Raw genomic sequence first — 19374 nt, forward strand, 5'->3', positions numbered from 1 at the left:
TTTTTTTACACGTTGTGTTTTTTCTCATTTATTAATCTATCATTTCAACATGGCAAGTTCGAGTTGTGGTAATCCTCCACCACCATTTTTTAAAGGTCTCAACCAACCCAGCATGAAATGGGACAAATGGCTTCGTCATTTTAACAACTACTTATTGGCTATAAATGGTGCTACATCTTCTCCACAAAGGAAAACAGCCTTACTCCTTAATCTTATGGGTAATGATGCTGAGGACATTTTTGAGCATTTACCTGCTTCAGCACCCCCCACACAGTGTAGAAGCTGGGGATTATGACTGTTTTTCTGAAGCCCTTGATAGATTTAAGGAGGAGCCACACATAGTCTTAGACTTCTACACTCGTCATCAATTGATTGAGGAATCTGTGGATGCTTATGTTTCTACATTGAGAGTTTTGGCTGCTGACTGTGCGTTTGGCGCTGAGGTTGATAGCTATATCAGAGATCAGCTTATAATTTGATGTTCAAACAAAAAGATACAAGAGCAGCTCCTTCGTCAACACAATCCTTCTCTCCAAGAGACTATTGACATTGCTAAGAGTGTAGAACGTTCTATTATTCTTTCAAAACGATTAATGTTGACTCCACTGTTGATGGAGTAGCAGCATTATCTGTTAAAGATAGTAACAAAACTAGTTTTTCCAGAACTTAATGTTCTAAGCCCATTACTCCATATAATAATTCTTTTTCGAAAATGGGGTGTAATCGTTGTGGGTCTATAACTCATTCAGCTCAATTTAAATTTTGTCCTGCAAAGAATATAGAATGTTATTCTTGTGGTAAAATGGGTCATTTTGGCATGGTATGCTTAAACAAAGGTAAAAGAATTTCCGTTGTCCAAGAAAATGTCAATGAAGAACAATGCACACAAAATGTTATGTTATGCATTAGAGACTGTCCTACTTTTTCTGAGCAGAAGAATGTTTGCATGATTGATTCTCAAGATTCAGTTTCTGTTGAACATACTAATGATTCATCTTCTGATTTGAGTCATTTGGAAGCAAAACAATTAATTTCTGGTGTTTCTTTGGAAAGTATTGATGGCGAACCTCATGTTCCTCCTATGTGTGAAATTAGTATTGATGATAAAACTTTACAAGTGATGGCTGACTCGGGTTCGCCATACACTATAATTTCTGATTTATTTTTTAAGAAGAATTGGAATAACAAAATTTTGGAACCTTCTGACATAAAAGTTTATGGGTTTGGTGGAAAAGAAATCGCCATAAGCGGTTATTTTGTGTCTGAGATTAAATTCAGACATAAAGTCATTTTGGGAAAAGTATATGTAGCGGTTGATGGTTTACAAGTCTTAGGTTGGAGACATCAAGGAAAGTTTAACATTACTCTTCGCCAAAATTCTAAAGTACAAGTGTGTTTTGCTGAAGATCTTGACTTTATTCAAAGTGTTTTGGAGAAAGATAACAGACTAGAATCTATCCTTTGAAAAACATAAAAATCTTTTCCGGAAAGAATTAGGTCAGGTTAAAGGATTTTCACACCACATTCAACTTAAAAAAAATGCTGTTCCTGTGAAACATAAATTGAGACACGTCCCTCTGTCTATTCGTTCGGAATTATCCCAAATGCTTGAAAATATGTGTGCTGTAGGTATTATCAAACCTGTCAGCTCATCAGAATGGGTTTCTCCCATCGTTCTAGTTAAAACAAAAATGGGGAACTTCGTCTCTGCTCAGATCTTAGGTCTGTTAACAAACAAATCCTAATTGATTGTCATCCTCTTCCCAGAATTCAGGATTTGTTATCTAAATTGGATGGTGCGAAGGTCTTTTCCAAGTTAGTAGTTGTCATCTTACTACAGCACTTTATTCACCGAATATGAACGGTTTGGTGGAAAGGTTTAATAGAACTTTAGTGGAAGGAATTCAACTAGCTCGCAAGTCTAGAATTGATGTTAAACAACATATTGCTGATTTATTGTGGTCGTACCACAGCACTCTCCACTGCACTACAACATTTTCTCCTTTCTTGTTGCTCAAAGGGAGGTCCACAAGACATAAACTTAATCCAGGATGGTTATTTCCCAAAATAGATACTTGTAATCTTAAACATATGTATGATGTTGCCAAACATAATGTAGAAACCAAGTCTTCGAAACCAATGCTTCAAGATTCCAATGTCTCAAAGAACAAGTTAGTTATTGGTGACTGTGTGAAGATCAAACTTACTTTTCATGTGCATAAGGGCTTTTCTAAATTTTCTGATGTCAGGAAAATTGTCAAAATAGGCAAAACGTCAGCTTTACTGGACAATGGATCTTTGGGGAGGTTGTCCAGATTAGCTAAAACATGCTCTTCTGCTGGTTCTTCCTTACCTGTATCTTCTCCAATTTTTTTTGTTGTAATATTCCTGATTTTGGAAGTGAATCCTGTTTTAATAATTCTTCTAACAAGGAAATTTTCTGTGATACTGTACTTGAATCTGAATCTGTTGAAATAATTAAGAGAAGTGTTAAGTTACCTTCAAAGTACAATGATTTTGTTATGTATTAAGAATTCTTTTTCTTGCTTTTTATTTTGTTTTATTTTTAAGGAAGGGAGGTATGTGGTAATGTCCATTTAACCAAGCTTGGTTAAATGAACATTCTTTCCTCCCTTATCGTTGTGTCTCTTTGTTTTCATTGGTCTGTGTACGAGCATTCCATTCTCTGTGGGATGTTCTATTCAGTTTACCTGTGGCTGCCTTTCTATGTGGATGGTCCTATTAAAGCTCTAAGTGAACTTCTTCTTTGTCGGACCTTTACCACAAATTATAGTGGATGAATTAGTCATCTTCTTCACCAGTCTTGTAATGCTGGTAACTATACTTTGTTTTCTTCCTCTAATCATTGCAGCACATGTATTCTACACAAGAATCCAATTGTGTCAATAAATACTTTGAATTGCTAATTTGTGTATTTCTTGTGTCTCCCTTTAGGCATGCCTGTTAACAAAGAAAAGGGTAGATCTGTTTCCACGATTTCCTTGGGGGAATTAGGATTGTCATGTTCTGATGTTGCAGACCATTAAGTACCCTGTGGGGTTTAGGGGTCCAGATGGCGCACTGTGAACTAGTGAAGAACTAGATCAAATAGTCTGATGGTATGAGCGGACACAGTTTCGCATAGTTTTGATGCTTATGTTGTCTAAACGCACAGACTAGCTAAATTATTAGGAACTGTATGACATGAGTTCATCTAGATGGCACCTGCCAAGAGACAGGATGGAAAAGAGTTAGTTTATTAAGATGAATATGAATCAAGGCGGACAGTAGTTTGGGTGATATTGACATATGCTGCAAAGGCAAAACCAAAAGAATGTATAAAATAAACAAGAGCAAGAAGTATCATATCAAATTTAAAAAAGAGACAGGCAGAGAGACGAGCCCTGAGGCACCTAAACCTCCACATAGTGAAAAGTAGATTGATAGGGATGAAGATGAACAGCTTGGGAGTGGGTGGCGGTAAAGGACCGAAGCCAGTAGAGGGCAGAACCACAAACACAACAGCTAGATAATTAATGTACGAGCATGGTGTGAGACACAGATTTGAAGGCAGTAGATAAATCAAGTAGGATCAGGGCAGCGGAGCCTTCATGACCCAACAATTGCCACAGATTGTTGGTGATATATAATAGAGCTAGTGCTATAATGAGGGTGGAAGCTGGACGGGTTGATGGTGAGCATGTAGTAAGATTCAAGTAAGCAGAAAGCTGATGACTGATGTATTTTTTGAGGATTTTAGAGGGGATGGAAAATAGGGAAATTGGACCTTTTTACAAACATTCTGCACTGAAGCAGAATCAAGTGATGCGTTGCAAAGATCAGTAAGAGCAGGACAGATGATTTCCTAAGCAACGTGCATAATATGAGGAGCACAGGAATCATAGAGTGACCCAGATGTAAGCAAACTGAGAATGGAGAAGTGGCTCCTGGAGTCAAAGGACGAAACAGAGATCGAGGGGTAGTCTTCAGGTAAAATACGAAAACTGGTGGAAGAAGACCTGGGGTCAGCGATCGTATTAGGACAGTTAAATATAGAACAGCCTTTGATAATTTTTTCTGAAAAGAAGTTAGAGTGTGAATTTGTGAACTTCTGTGAGGGATAAACAGCAATGGTGGAACAAGAAACTAGGAAACTGTTCACAGTATTAAATACAGAAGTAGCATAGTATGTACTATAGGAAGAGAGACTAGAACATTTGTAAATTTTGAGGGCTAGATAATAGGTAACTTTGGCGGTTGAGGATGAAGAGACACACCAGAGCCTTTCTAAGGCTTTCCAGCGGCACATCAGCAAGGTCTGCAAAAGGCAGGCTGCCAACAGATCAGACCTTTTTCAATGGTACGATGGGCTGGAGGGGAGAGGTGATCCAGCTATAAAAGCTGGCATCGTGTTCACAGAGGAGTGCCTTGGAGAAGGCAGCAGGGAACATTTTAGAGCACTGATGGTAAGTTAAAGTAGAGAGCTGTGGGGATACTTGGCAACCATATGGAATGGTATGCTGCAATGGTCAGACCAGGTAACTTCAATGGGAACAGAAATGGCAATCTCATTAAAGGAGTCTAAAACGGAATCAATAATATGTGCTACGGAATGTTTTGCCATTGGAAGACGTTGCCTTAGGCCAAGCAAGACACATGTCCCAAGGAGGATATTGACCTGAAGATGAGGAGGGATATCAGTCCAATAAGTTTGGTTACCTAACAAGAAATATAAAAAATAACTCTAAATTTCAGCAAGATTATTAGAGAAAGACATGTCAAGACCTGCAGGATTATATATCAGGAGTTTCTATGATGTGCAGAAATGGGATAAAGTGTTGTTATACAATAGACAGCACACTGATAAGTTGCTAGCAATGGAAAAAGAGGGAAATGTGAGGGTGGCTATAAAGATAGTATCAACACCCCCACCAGGGTGGTTATGGTGGTTGTTCAAAATTGTATAGCCATTACAAGCAGCAACTGCTAAATCTGAAGTGAAAGCTTTACGCAACTAGGTTTTAATGAGAAAGACTAGGTCAAGCAGGCACCAGGCGTTTTCCCGGTAGGTCAGAAGGCTGGAAGCCGTTTTTTTACCCGTGGGGGGCGGTTTTGTTACTGGGGGCCAGTATTGCAGCTATGTTGCAATATCGGTTCTCTGTAACAAAAGCGGCAGTGGTGCTTGACACTAGCAACCCCCTACCCCCCGCCAGCGCTTCTTAGTATCTGGTTTCTGTTCCCAGTCCAGCCGTGAGTTAAAATTAGTTTTGCGAGATGAGAACACGCAGTTCTGTGTTTTGCTTAATAGTGTGGGGCCCATGGCTGCAGCTCTTCCTGTACTGCTGCTGGCTTTTAACTTTTGCAGCTAAATCTTTTTTTTAAGTTAAAAGCCAGCAGAAGTGGCGGAAGAACTGCAGCCGTGGGGCCCACACAATGAAATGTGATTTTGCATAATCGGCAATTTGAATGCTTTGTAGACAAATATAACACCAAACCCTAGTACACAGCTCATGGCAAGAAAGCAAGACTATCTAAACGTGCAACTAGACGAAAAATTGCCTCGAGTTGCAGGTTTAGGTAATCTTGTTTTTCTGTAATCAGCTGTGTGCCATTGTTCAGTGTTATATACAAAGCATTCAAATGAGTGGAGTGGAGAAGTTAGCTCAGTTGATTAATGCAACCATCGATGCTGGCTAAGTGCAACCGGAAGATCGCAGGGTTGGATTCCAACAGATGCACTCAGCCTTTCATCCTTCCTTATGGTATTTAAGCCTTTAGCCTGGACTACTCATAATGTTCGCCATATAAATATATAATTTATTGTTGCTGATGTCATTTCGAAGTGAGCTTCTCAAGGTGAAAGTTCTCCTGGCTGAGATAAAACATTGATTTATTATGGCTGCACAGGAAGAAGGAATAGTGCTGTTTGTGGTACAGCTCAGCATTTTGTATCGGAGGAGCGCGCAGCAAATCAGGGGGCATATTAGCAAGACCGGCGATAAAATTATCGCCGTTTTAGCGGCAGGTAACTGCCGCTAAAACGGCGATAATGGGCTTGCTAATATGCGTTATAGAATTGTAATAGAAGACCAGGTTAGATGTGCAGGACACCTAACCTGGGCTTCTATTGGAAATCTATAACTTATATTAGCAAGCCCATAACCGCCGTTTTAGTGGCAGTTTGCTGCCGCTAAAACGGCGATAATTTTATCGCCGGTCTTGCTAATATGCCCCTTGGCTCTTTATGATGAAGAGGGATAGAGGGGGTGATTCCTCTCAGCTTCCCCTGTGACTACAGGCCTTAAATGCACAGTTGTTACATCGAGCTGCCAGATCAGCCTTCAGTGGTTGCTTCCATTCCAAGTCACGGCAAAGATGCGCCTGATCACTTCTGCCAGAAGACAGTTTGAAATGACTTCGACTAATCTCTGCCTCCTAAGCCATTTGTATAGCTTTGGGGGCCTGTGATACTATGAATTGTCACACTTGTAAGAGTGTGATGGTTAGTAGCTGTGTTTCTACTGTCATTGGCAGGTGGTTGGGGCAATGTGTGGTGCAAGCTGCAGTGGCCTCCCAACGGGAGCCCCGGCACTTATTTTTTTACAAATTAAACACTGCCCCTAATGTAGGCCCAAGGTACCGCTGTGGGCAGGGTGCAGTGTATGTGAAAGGTAGGACATGCTCTGTTGTGAGTGACATGTCCTGATTACACCCTATTTCATTTTTCACTATTGCAAGGCTACCTGTTCCCCATAGGACAGAATAGAAAGTTTAGTTTGTTTATAACATATTATAAACATAACTGGCCCTGGGAACTAGGTAAGAAAATAAAATGTGGTATGCCTGAACTCAGAATCTAAAGATGCATCTTTTAGTGAAGGTGATTTTTACATTCTGTGTTTGAAAATACCACCTTTAGAAAGAAGGTATTTTCTTGCTCAGTCATCCTGTGTGCCTCTGCTGGAATGTGGATTGCCTGTGTGGGTTTTGGATGACAGAAGGCTGGGCAGCAGGAGTGGCTCCAGATAATCTAGGTGGGTCAGGAAAGGGCTGAATAAACCTGGGCTGCGATGGGGGAAGGGGGAGGAGATTTTCTTGCACCTCAAAGGGCCTGGTCTGCCTCTGACAATGCCATCTCCACCTCCTGCCAGGAAATCACACAAGAGAAGGCAGAACTGGTTCTGGTCAGGCACAGACACTCTCTGCCTAAGAGATGAAAGGATTTTGGAACATAAATATTGGAGACCAGACCCCTGAACTTTAGAACTCTTTTGGATCAAGAAGACTGCCAAGAAGAAGAGCTGGAGAAGCTGTGAGGAGGACCTACCACTTTGCTGTGTGCTTTGCTCTGTTGGCCTGTAATGGCTGCTTCTGTCTTGGGCAGTGAAAGGACTGGACTGAACTTTCTGCAATCTGCTTTGTGGGTTTCTCCATGGGCTTGAGGTAGAGCTTACCCCCTGTTCAAGAAGTCTCAGGAACAACAAAGACTTCAAGCTCTTCTGCCCGCAGCACTGGGGACTGTGTGTTTTGTGCTGCAACAGAGGAAAAGCAACTTGATGACGTCTATGATGCCGCTGCCATCTCCGTGTCCTGACGGCACCGCAGAGGCCACCGCCACAACACCGCACCGCGACCTTGGTCTCACCAACGATGCCTGCTGATGCCTCCACCGAGCTGCTGCTCGCACCGCGATCTGTGGGCACCGCACTCCGCACCGCCTCGCTTCACAACGACGCCTTGGTATCCCCGACGATGACGCTCCATGCCAAAATCGATGCCACTGCTTGCACCGTGGTTCGAGGGCACCGCTCATAAAGTTACATGACGCACCGCCCTCATCCCGCACCACAGCCTTGGCCTACCTCCTTCTCACAGCTTCTCCAGCTCTTCTTCTTCGCATTCTTCTTGGTCCAAAAGAGTTCTAAAGTTCAGGGGTTTGGGCTCCACTTTTTATAGCCCAAAATCCTTTGTCCTCTCAGGCAGAGAGTGTCTGTGCCCAGCCAGAACCAGTTCTGCTGTCTCCGGTGTGACTTCCTGGCAGGAGGTGGAGACGGCATTGTCAGAGTCAGACCAGGCCCATTCAGGTGCAAGGGAATCTCCTCCCCCTACTCTAAATGCAGCCCAGGTCTATTCAGCCCTTTCCTGACCCGTCTAGACTGCCTGGAGCCTCTGCTGCTCCCCTCTCCTGTCATCCAAAACCCAGAGAGTCAATCCACAAACCCAGCAGAGGCCTGCTAGATGGCTGAGCAAGAAAATACCTACTTCCTAAAAGTGGTATTTTCAAACACAGAATGTAAAAATCACCTTCACTAAAAGATACATCTTTAGATTCTGAGTTCAGGCATACTAAACTTTATTTTCCTACCTAGTTTCCTGGGCCAGTTATGTTTATAAGATGTTATAAACAAACTCATCACTCTGTCCTATGGGGAACAGGTAGCCTTGCAATAGTGAAAAACGAAATGGGCAGTATTTCACTATCAGGACATGCCACACACACCAGGGCATGTTCCTCCTTTCACATACACTGCAGCCTGCCCACATGGGTACCTTGGGCCTACCTTAGGGGTGACTGACATGTAGGAAAAGGTAAGGTTAGGGCCTGGCAAGTGGGTGCACTGTCCAAATCGACATGGCAGTACCAGACTGCATGCAGGCTCTGCAATGGCAGGCCAGAGTTACATTTACGGGCTGTTTGTGTGGGTGGAACAATCCAGTGCTGTAGCCCACCAACAACATTTGATTTACAGGCTCTGGCACCCTCAGTGCACTTTACTAGGGACTGACACATAAATTAAATAGGCCAATCATGGAAACACCAATCCATAACACATTTTACCACAGGAGCTCTTGCACTTTACCACTGATCAGCAGTGAGAAAAGTGCACAGAAACACTAAGACAGCAAAACTGGGAGGTCAGAAAGCAAAAACTGAGGGGAAGCATGCCAAAAGATGCCAACTCTAACAGTGAGCGGCTGTAACATTGTGGAGTGAGCGCTGTCAAAACAATTAAACAAAAACGCTACAGAAATGAAAGCAACCCTTTTTATGAAACTTTACTTTTTCAGATGCTTTTGTCCACACTCACTTCCCAGTGTTGTTTAGCTACCAGCATTGACGAAGGCAACATGTGTGCAAGCCTTACTTTTGCCTTACTAACATCAAACCTACCGGCTTTGCCAGTGCTTTTTAGGGCTCGCCTGACCCATGCGCTGGTCTGGCGAGACTTTTTGAGAGGGCTCCAAAAAGTGCTACCAGGCCAGCCTAGAGCTACAGTGCATGTGCGCGGGCGCCGCACTTTACCGCGATTACTTTCGCTTTGATGTTTGATCGTGATCGCGATCACTTTCGCGGCCGCACGGCCGCTTTGTATAGCCAATAGGTCTCGCTTTTGGGACCTTCTAAGTATTTAGTTATGAAACTGTTGCATAGCTAAACACATAAGGTCCCAAAGGCGAGACCTATTGGCTATGCCAATGCTTGTTTAGTTGGTTGATGAGGTGCATACCAGGGTTGGACTGGCCTATAGGACAATCTGCCAGTGCCCGATGGGCTGGTCTGATAGATCAGTGTGTGAGCATTATTTTTTAGCAGTTGTGGGCAAGTTTGATGGCTAGTTATGTAGTTAGGCCATTTTTTCTGTTGATTTCAATGATATTACCACTTTTTAGATATCAGCTTAGCTAAACTGGGGCACTTTTATTTTGGGGCTTGGGCCTATTTTTGCCCCAGTACGAGCGGGGGGCATACTGTGTACAGAAACAAATTTTGACATATTTGGTGTACTTCTCCCCTTTTATTGTGTGAGGGAGTAGGTTTATATGGCCTGGTACTTGCCTAAAGTCCCTCTCCTCTTCACCCTCAACCCTAGGGGTGGACACCCTCCCGGCTCCCATGGGGCTCACCCGCCCCTTTTACCCCCAAGGCAAACAATTCAAGCACCACACTGCTTTGGATTAGGGGTCGGAAACCCTGGCCGTATTTTATTACATAAAATGAGCAAACATTAAAATGTATTATTATTTACATTATTTACATTATGCAAGTAATACGCAGGAAGTCCAATACATTGATAGGTACAAGCTGTCAATTGGCTAACCTTAACATGCTTCTAATACCTATCCGTTCCTATCATAATCTAAGCAATGAAGATATTCTCTTTCTGCATATCCCTGTTAGAGCCTACGGCAAGGTCAATGACTGGCGGCCCTAGGTCAAGATCAAGCTAGGTCCCAACCTCCAACCGGAGTGATTTTGCGCAGGGGGTCCAGCTTAACGGATAGATACCTCCACCACCCCCCCCCACGCCCTCAAAGATTCAACTCCATAAAAGGGGGCCACTGCGGTTATACATCATTGCGCCATTGAGCGCATGCGCGTGCAGGGATTGGCCAACCAGCCTACTGGAAGCTTGGCCTCCCTACCCCCACACCCTTCCAGCTTACCAGCTGTAACTGCCCCTGGAGTTCCATGAGAGACTCTCTGTTTCCCCCTCGGGCGTACCCATTTTGACCATGGTTATGCCCGCTAAGGACCGAAAACTATGCTCACCAATCACGACCTTACCGCCACAGGCCAGTATAGTTGACCGACTATCTGGCCTCCCCCTACCGACTTCTAGAAAGGTCATGCTGCGCTCCTTGCCCCATTGAACAATGCCCATAGGTTTTTCAGAAATACTTCCTTACCCAGTCTAGAGCAGTGTATGTATCTGATAATGCCATAGGCAAAAGCATTCCTAGGCATCCCCCGCAGGACACCTTATCCTCGCTTAGGACGCCAGGCCCAGTGAGCCTTAAACTAGGCACCTACTGTGGTGACTCGCTTTATGCGGAAATAGTCCTCCTCATCACTGGCAGGAGGGCTTGCCCAAATTTACTTGGTATAAATCTGACCCAATCATTGTTCCTGGTGCTGTACAGTATGCGTAACCCAAGACCTCTCCAGAGAACTGGTCACCTTGCGCAAGACCTCCAACACAGCAAAGTCCATAGATACTTGGAGGTACACTGGCCCTGGTGTCGAGGGGAGAAACGAGCCTGAAATGGCTGAATTAGCAAAAATCGCTGCAGATCACGTCGGAGCCACTGCACTTACTTCCCCTACTGGCTGATACCTAATATTGTCTACACAGGGAGTGCCCCACAGGCCCCAAGATCTCCCATAAACATAGCCAAGGAATGTAAAAATACACACGCCTGGCCACTATGTTCTGGGATAGGCTCCGAATGAACCTCTCTCCCTACTAACTACCTGCTTGGGAAAAAACCCCATAATACGGAGCATCCCAACGCAGCACAGTACCTGCTAAGATGGCACCTGCATGTACAAGCGCCATAAGATATTGCTTCATAGCAGAATACCATTTCAAAACAGGGGGTGCTGAGGTGTTGCCTCTGTCTGTTGCCCCTGAGTTTGGTTGTGTTGGCAAAACATATACACTTGTAACGTAGCGGACTGCTAAATACCCCTACTGATGGCAAATTCTGGTTGTCCTTATCTATACCCAACCAAGATAGTGTATGGGCCACAGCATCTCACCCATGCATGCTGGCACCTCTGAGCCCTTCTCTAGATCGCTCGTCACACTTGATGCCTCCGCTTGCCACACCCATCCCGGCTCTTCCAGTCCCACTTCCTGTCCACATCTTGTCGTCACTATGGTGTGGGTGGATCACCTCCCAGGTATCACAATCGTGGATCCGGCCATACACAAAGGAACACAAAACACAGAGGATTAGTGCTCTTAGCCTTTGTATAAGAGATGCAGCCCTATTGACTACATCATGAGACTGTACCCCTCTTACAACCCACACCCCCAGTAACTCAAGTCCTATTCTCACAAAGAAGGCTAATAACAGTGAAAAGCAGGCAATACTCATATCCTGTGGTGTAGCCCCAAGAGGTAGCTACAGTATGAGAAGCCGGTGTTCAGTTATAACGAAGGTAACTGGAGGCTGGGCCGTTACTCTGCAGTTCATGTGCTATGTTGCTTCTTCAATATAGCAGCCCTCTTGATATGTGCAGTTCCCTGTAACAGGCCCCTTCCACCTAACTGCCCCCCATCTGAGAAACCGTGAGACAGGACAGAGAGTTCACAATGCCAGCCCCATTGACTACATCATGAGACTGTACCCCCCTTACAACCCACACCCCCAGTAAGTCAAGTCCTATTCTCACAAAGAAGGCTAATGACAGTGAAAAGCAGGTGATACTTATATCCGGTGGTGTAGCCCCAAGGGCTAGCTATAGTGTGAGAAGCCGCTGTACAGTTATAACGAAGGTAACTGGAGGCTGGAACGTTACCCTGCAGTTCATGTGCTTTGTTGCTTCTTCAATATAGAAGCCCTACTGATATGCGCAGATCCCCTGTAACAGGCCACTTCCACCTAACTGCCCCCCATCTGAGCAACCGTGAGACAGGACAGGCCCCGGTATTTGTGACCAACAGTGACCCTAGCAGGCCATCAGGTGATACGTTGTTGCGACTCCTGGCGCAGCCTCCAGGGACATTGTGAGCACCTAGCCCGCACCCCCATGTTAGGGGCAGTGTACGTTTTCATGGACCCCTTAGAGAGAAACCTTAGCAAACGATAGCGCACCCGAAGGGTTATAAGCCGACCTCTACTCCGGCCATGCTGATTCCCGGCGCACCCCCTTTAGTACTGCGTAACCTGGCCATATAGCTGTAAAGTTTTGCAAAAGCGAACTCAACTTATTTTAAAAGAAAGGCCAGCCAACAGTTAAGGAAAAAAGGCGGCACTCCTCAGGTGTGATTCAGCACCTAGAGGTGAAGGGAGGTGCGAGAACAAACGACAAGGAACATGCCCTTGATTCCAGAAAGTCTTGCACTAAAAGACCTGCGGCTGGCCCAAATAATATGCCAGCGGTTAAACTACCAGGGCTGCGTATTCTTGAATCTTTCATGCTGTCATTCGCCAGACACACTCTTACGCTAACCGTAACAACAAGAGTAACTAATAACAGAAAATGGAAAGGATAATTTCACCGAACTAGACGGCTGTTATAATTCACTGGTGATAATGCATAGCAACCTAGGTTCTGATATGTGGGATGCTATTTCCTGACAAAAATATCTGATTGTGATTTAACGAGGATATGTTTGCAGGTCAAACAATAAGAGTAAAAGGTAGCAGACCGAATACACACTGTGCGCTTATTCGCAGATCCTGTGATGTGGCCCCAGTTTACATTAAGCATGAAATGGACTTTAGCCTGCGATGGCTGGCTGACCCGAAGCTGAAGGTTACCAAGAGAAGGCCCCAGCGGGCCAGGCTGCCGTTTTGAAGCAGAAAAGGCGGCACTCCTCAGGTGTGATTCAGCACCTAGAGGTGAAGGGAGGTGCGAGAACAAACGACAAGGAACATGCCCTTGATTCCAGAAAGTCTTGCACTAAAAGACCTGCGGCTGGCCCAAATAATATGCCAGCGGTTAAACTACCAGGGCTGCGTATTCTTGAATCTTTCATGCTGTCATTCGCCAGACACACTCTTACGCTAACCGTAACAACAAGAGTAACTAATAACAGAAAATGGAAAGGATAATTTCACCGAACTAGACGGCTGTTATAATTCACTGGTGATAATGCATAGCAACCTAGGTTCTGATATGTGGGATGCTATTTCCTGACAAAAATATCTGATTGTGATTTAACGAGGATATGTTTGCAGGTCAAACAATAAGAGTAAAAGGTAGCAGACCGAATACACACTGTGCGCTTATTCGCAGATCCTGTGATGTGGCCCCAGTTTACATTAAGCATGAAATGGACTTTAGCCTGCGATGGCTGGCTGACCCGAAGCTGAAGGTTACCAAGAGAAGGCCCCAGCGGGCCAGGCTGCCGTTTTGAAGCAGAAGCGAAAAACAGAGGCAGAGGTGGGTGGCGACTCTAAAGTGATTCCTGGCCGTCTTCTGTTCCAATTTGAGGGTGGGGCAGGGAATGGGGCTTCATCTCCCATCTCCTGGGGCATAGCAGCACAGCCCCACCCCCTGGGGCAGCACAAGCCTCACTGGTGTAGGAAATTAAACTGAGCTATCTGCCAGGACAATCCGTGCCCTGCACCGCACTGATGCCCCAGGCAGAAACATTAACGGCGCTGTCCCTGGGCCACGTTCAGCCCTTAAAGGCCCCAAAACAAATTATTTTGGCTTAATGTAATGGCTTCGTTAATATTAGTTGGGTCACACTTAGTTACAGCAGCCCATAAGGCAAGTGTTAATCGATGTATATATACACCTCTTCATTCAGGCATTTTAATAATATTAATGTGACCATTTTTTCCAGAGGACACCCCTAGAATTAATCTTTGGTGGAAATTGTACCCATCTTATTTAACTACCGTTTGAGGAGGAAAGGCCTGCCTAGTTTGAATGTTGGGGGTTGCACACAGTGTGTTGTGATTCAATGGGAAAGCATGGGAGCAGGCACTCTGAGGTTTTGTGGTGCTAAGGGACACAATTTGGCCTTAGAGTCTCTGCGCCAAAGGAGAGTTTATTCAGCAGACTAGGGGCTTGGCTTGTTTGCCTGAAAGCCGTATTACTGGAAAGTGTGAAACTGACCCGCTGAGCTATCTTGTCAGCATTGTATGGCAGCGTGAAACAGGGAGTAAGGTCTGGATTCTGAAAAAACAATGAAGAGGGGACGTCTTGGGAAAAGTGTCCGAGCATGTAGCGTCCTTGCAGACACTCCCAAAACTTAGGCAAAGGGATGACGCACCAAGACCACCCGGGCAGCCGACCTGCCCTTTCCCTCACTCACTGAGGCCCCTCAAAGCCCTCTGAATCTACCGGTTTCCATCAGCGGCACGTCTTTTGGTCCAGTGAGGGTTATTTGCGGTCCTGACAATTAACACTTTTCTATCTGCTGCATTTCTAAGCTATTGATCTACTTGATCCACTGATTGACTAACATAAATGATCTACTGCCCAGCCATATTCAAGGGTAGGATGCAGCGCCTAAGCAAGGCGCTATACAAATGTCCTTACAAATAGCGCCCGTCCTTCAGTTTGCTCACAACGTTTAACATTTATTTTTAAATCAGGACTGGCTTTAAGGCAACTGAATGCATTGAAATGTCGCTGCTGACGTCTGCTGTAGTCCGACAGTCACACCTCAGCCTGCCAGATTAGCAAGCTCAGTTCGTTATTTAAACTGACGCCCTCTCAGTTGAGTTTACATCACACAGACAAGTGTAATACCAGGTGTCTCTCAAAGTGCACCCTTCAAGAGACAGAGTCCGTACACTACTTCACACCGGCAAACAGGATGCCTGAATAGTTTTACAAAAAAACCCTCACCGTAGAATAACAGTCTGTCTCGTCTCACAGCCGATGATCTTCCCAGCCGCGAACAATTCCCCGGTTGACCGACCTCGCACTCGAACCAGCTGCTGCTGTACCCGATGATCGAAAACAGATGCTGCTCTAGAGTGACCCTGTAGAGCACGGCGTTGGTAACCAGGTTACATCAAACGAGTCCGTCTTGGAGACCGTCCCGTCCCTTCCGACAAACCTGTAGGAAAAAAGAAAAAGAATAATTAGGGCCTCCGCCGGAGGCCTGGACCCATCGTGTGAGGTTCCCAAGTGAAAAAGAGAGGCCGTCCTCCACCGTGTGTCTTGTTTTCGCCTGTCAGATTCCATCTGACAGTGGTGAGTTTTTGGATACCGAGGCGATAGCCTCATTACTCCACATTCATTTTGAGTTTTTTTAGTCGCTGTTTTGGTTGTCTTATCGATGTGTGACGCTTTGTCACAGTTGAGGTTGGATCACAAGGTCAGCGCTGTGAAAGGCCGCGGGTTGCGGTCAATTTGGTTTGTGGAAGTGTCAGCAAGTTTTATCGCAGAGTCTTGTATTCGTCTGCCAAATGTCTTCTGGCGGTGATGAGCTTTTGATGGCTGCCGCGGCGGTTGCCTTCTGACAGTGATGTGTTTTGGGTACCTGCCGGGGTGATTTGCCCTCAGGCAGTGATTAGTTTTTGGATGCTGTGTTGCTGTTTCAGTTTCACAAAGTTAGTGCTTCGATGGGCCTCGGGTAGCGGTCAAATGGGTTTGTAGAAATGTCTGCAAGTTTCCTGATAAGTGCGTTATCTTTTTGATCCAATCCTTTGTAGAATGTCCTGTTGAGTTTTCGGAGATGGTCGTCCAACATCTCAACGCCTAGGTCTCTGTGGAGGTCTGCTGTTCTTGTGAAGTTTGGAGCTCCTGCTTCAATCCGTAAGGCCCTGCTCTGTAGTATCTGCAGGTCTTTCCGATGCTGCGGGCGGCAGCCACTCCAAACTGGTGAAGCGTACGTCATGGTTGGTCGAATTATTGCGGTGATTACTCGCACCTTGCTCTGCAAGGGCATCGACTTGGTCTTCAGGAGTGGGTATAATGCAGATAGTTTTGTTGCTGCTTTCTGGCAGGTCTTCTCTATGTGGTGTCTCCATGTGAGTTTTGAGTCCAGAGTCACCCCCAGGTAGGAGCTGCTGTTTTCCCATTTGATCTCATCCCCATTGAGGAGGACCGCTGGGTGTGTTCTGTTCAGCTTCCTGGTGAATAACGTTGCTGTGGTTTCGCTTGTGTTCAGGGTGATCTGCCAGCCAGTCGCTGTACCAGTTGGAGAGTCTGCTGAGTGATGCCTCAAGGTTCTTAGCCACTTCCTTTTCGCTGAAGGATTTGGAGATGACTGCAGCATCATCGGCGTAAAGAGCCAGATCAGTCTTCTTTAGGTCCGTGGGGATGTCGTTTGTGAATATATTAAAGAGGAATGGTCCTAGGATTGATCCCTGGGGCACTCCAGCGAGGATTGGGTGTGACGTTGAGCATTCGTCTCGTACCGCCACATGGAAAGTCCGTTTTGACAAGTAGCTAGACAGCAGTTTAATCAGGTAGCTTGGAAACTTGAGCTTGATAAGTTTGTAAAGCAGTCCCTCATGCCATACTCGGTCGAATGCTTTGGCTACATCCAGAAAGACTACTCCAGTAGACTTGTTGATGTTGAATCCATGACTGATGATGTCCACAACTCTGAGGAGTTGGTGATTGGTTGAGTGGTCTTTCCGGAGCCCAAACTGTTCAGTGGCGAGGAGGTTTTCGCTTGTCGCAAAGTCCACCAGACGGGCCAGGATAACTTTTCCGAAGAGCTTTGATAGGCCAGATAGCAGACTTATAGGGCGGTAATTTGCCGGATCTCGTAGTGGTTTCCCAGCCTTGGGGAATACGATGACTCTTTCCAGGCATTAGGGAAATACTGGTGCTGCATACATGCGTTGAATATCTCAGCAAGGTGATCCACTGCGGCATCTGGGAGCATCTTGATGGCTTGGTTGACTATTCTGTCCTTTCCTGGTGCCTTGCCGTTTTTTAGTGTCTTTACCAGGGCCGATAGCTCGCCTGTGGAGCATTCCTCAATGTTTGCAGCTTCTGCTTCTTGTGGGTGCTCCCGGTGGTGCTTAGCGACCTCTTGCTCAACTTCTGCTGCCAGTTTGCTTGCCTGGTTAGGCCTGAAGGATGCCTCCAGCGTGTCAGCGAAGACCTCAGCCTTGTCCCTGTTGCTGCATGCCAAGTGAGTCTTTCCTTGTATCGGTTTGGGTTTGGTTCCTTCTTCCCAGTCAAGCGTCGGGTCATTCTCCAGAGAGAGTTGTCCGAGTCCTTTAAGTGAGCCGTAGTGTTATGATCTCTGTAGAAAGACACCTGGAGCCAGGAGGTATTCTTAAGCCATCTTTATTCAGTCTCCAGTTCAGGTTACATCTGTCTCTACTCCAGCCAGCCTAGTGTGGTACCAGCCCCACCAGGAGCAGCCTCCCTAGCTGCTCAGCCCATCTTCAACTGCCAACACTCATCCACTCAGACACCCAGGCATTCCATGCATCACAGGCACACCAACATTCTATGACCATCTCACGCTCTGGCTGAGCAGCTAGTGGCAGCAGTGCTGGACTACAATGTTAATCAATTAAGTAGGATATAACATTATCCCTTTTTCTTCAACAAAAACAAACATGCAAGTGATAAACATCAAAGAAGAACTATCCACAAGAAAAATGAATAGTGGTACAAGTCCCACGGATGCAAACATAAAATAAAACATCGCAGGAGAAAGAACCATTATACAAAGAACGGATAAGATAAATACATTTGAAAAACAATATCTCCCATCCCTTCGTTAAAGATAAAAACATTATGAAGCAAGAATAACATTACCCGAAATACATTTGAAGCATTTTGCATTAAACACTGTGACATAATGCACTACAACGCAAAGGGTAAAAGACCCCACTCAACCAATGCCCAAAGTAATAACCTAGAGTAGCACTAAAGATAGCATACTCTACTACAACAATCCCAAGAGAAAGGGAAACAAACAAGTATATGGATCGTCACCCATAACAACTCCCGTGAAGGGATGTACATTAGTACTGTGCACAACTGTTTATGGACTAAACCATAACCCAACCCAGTGTGAGGGTTAACCTAGGTACAAACTATTTATGAACTAAACCAGAACCCAACCCAGTGTGAGGGTTAACCTAGGTACTCCAAACCCCTTGTAGAGGTTACATACCCCCATGTAGGAGTAACCAAACATTAATACAAAAAAACTCTAGACCCCCTTGTGGAGGTTACATACCCCTATGGGAGTAACAAACGTATAACTAATCACAGGGCCGTTACCCACAACCTTCCCACATGTATGGGAATAACGTGATGACCAACAACAGGACTTAATGAAGACCCATCCCTTGAAAAACTTGTGGCATCACAATATCTTTTAATCTTTCTCAAACTAATACTATATCCATCCCATTAACAGTAGAACACTAGTGCACTGTGCCCCACGCCGGTGAGCGATATCTCACCCGATTTGTGAAAGATCTGGTCCCCTGCTTAAATCACACAAATCATCACCTCACTGTGGGGACACAAGAACAACGTACACCACCTGAAACCATGACCAGTACCTAAGAAAAAACACTTTACAGATCTAGAACTTCAGTTTTTGACAGGACTACATGTACACTCTGTGGCACATAAGAGTTACAGGACACCTTAGGATCCATAGCTTAATGGATCCAATACAATACAGTGAGCAAACAATGGAACTTTACCTAAACGAATACATTCAAATAAATAAAATTATCACTGGTCCAGACAAGATGGGTTCACACATCAGTCATTACCTCCAGTGAAACAACTCCGACATACATGAAACGGAGGATTCCACTCAGAGGATTCCAAAATCAACGATCCCAGAATCTGTTCACATCGCGAAAAATAAACGATTCCAATATATGTTCACGTCGCGAAGAATCAACGATTCCAGAATATGTTCACTTGCGTAGACACCGCATTGTCCCCGACCCTCCTGTCGA

This window comes from Triturus cristatus, chromosome 6 (assembly GCF_964204655.1).
Source record: "Triturus cristatus chromosome 6, aTriCri1.1, whole genome shotgun sequence".
NCBI classification, from domain to species: domain Eukaryota; kingdom Metazoa; phylum Chordata; class Amphibia; order Caudata; family Salamandridae; genus Triturus; species Triturus cristatus.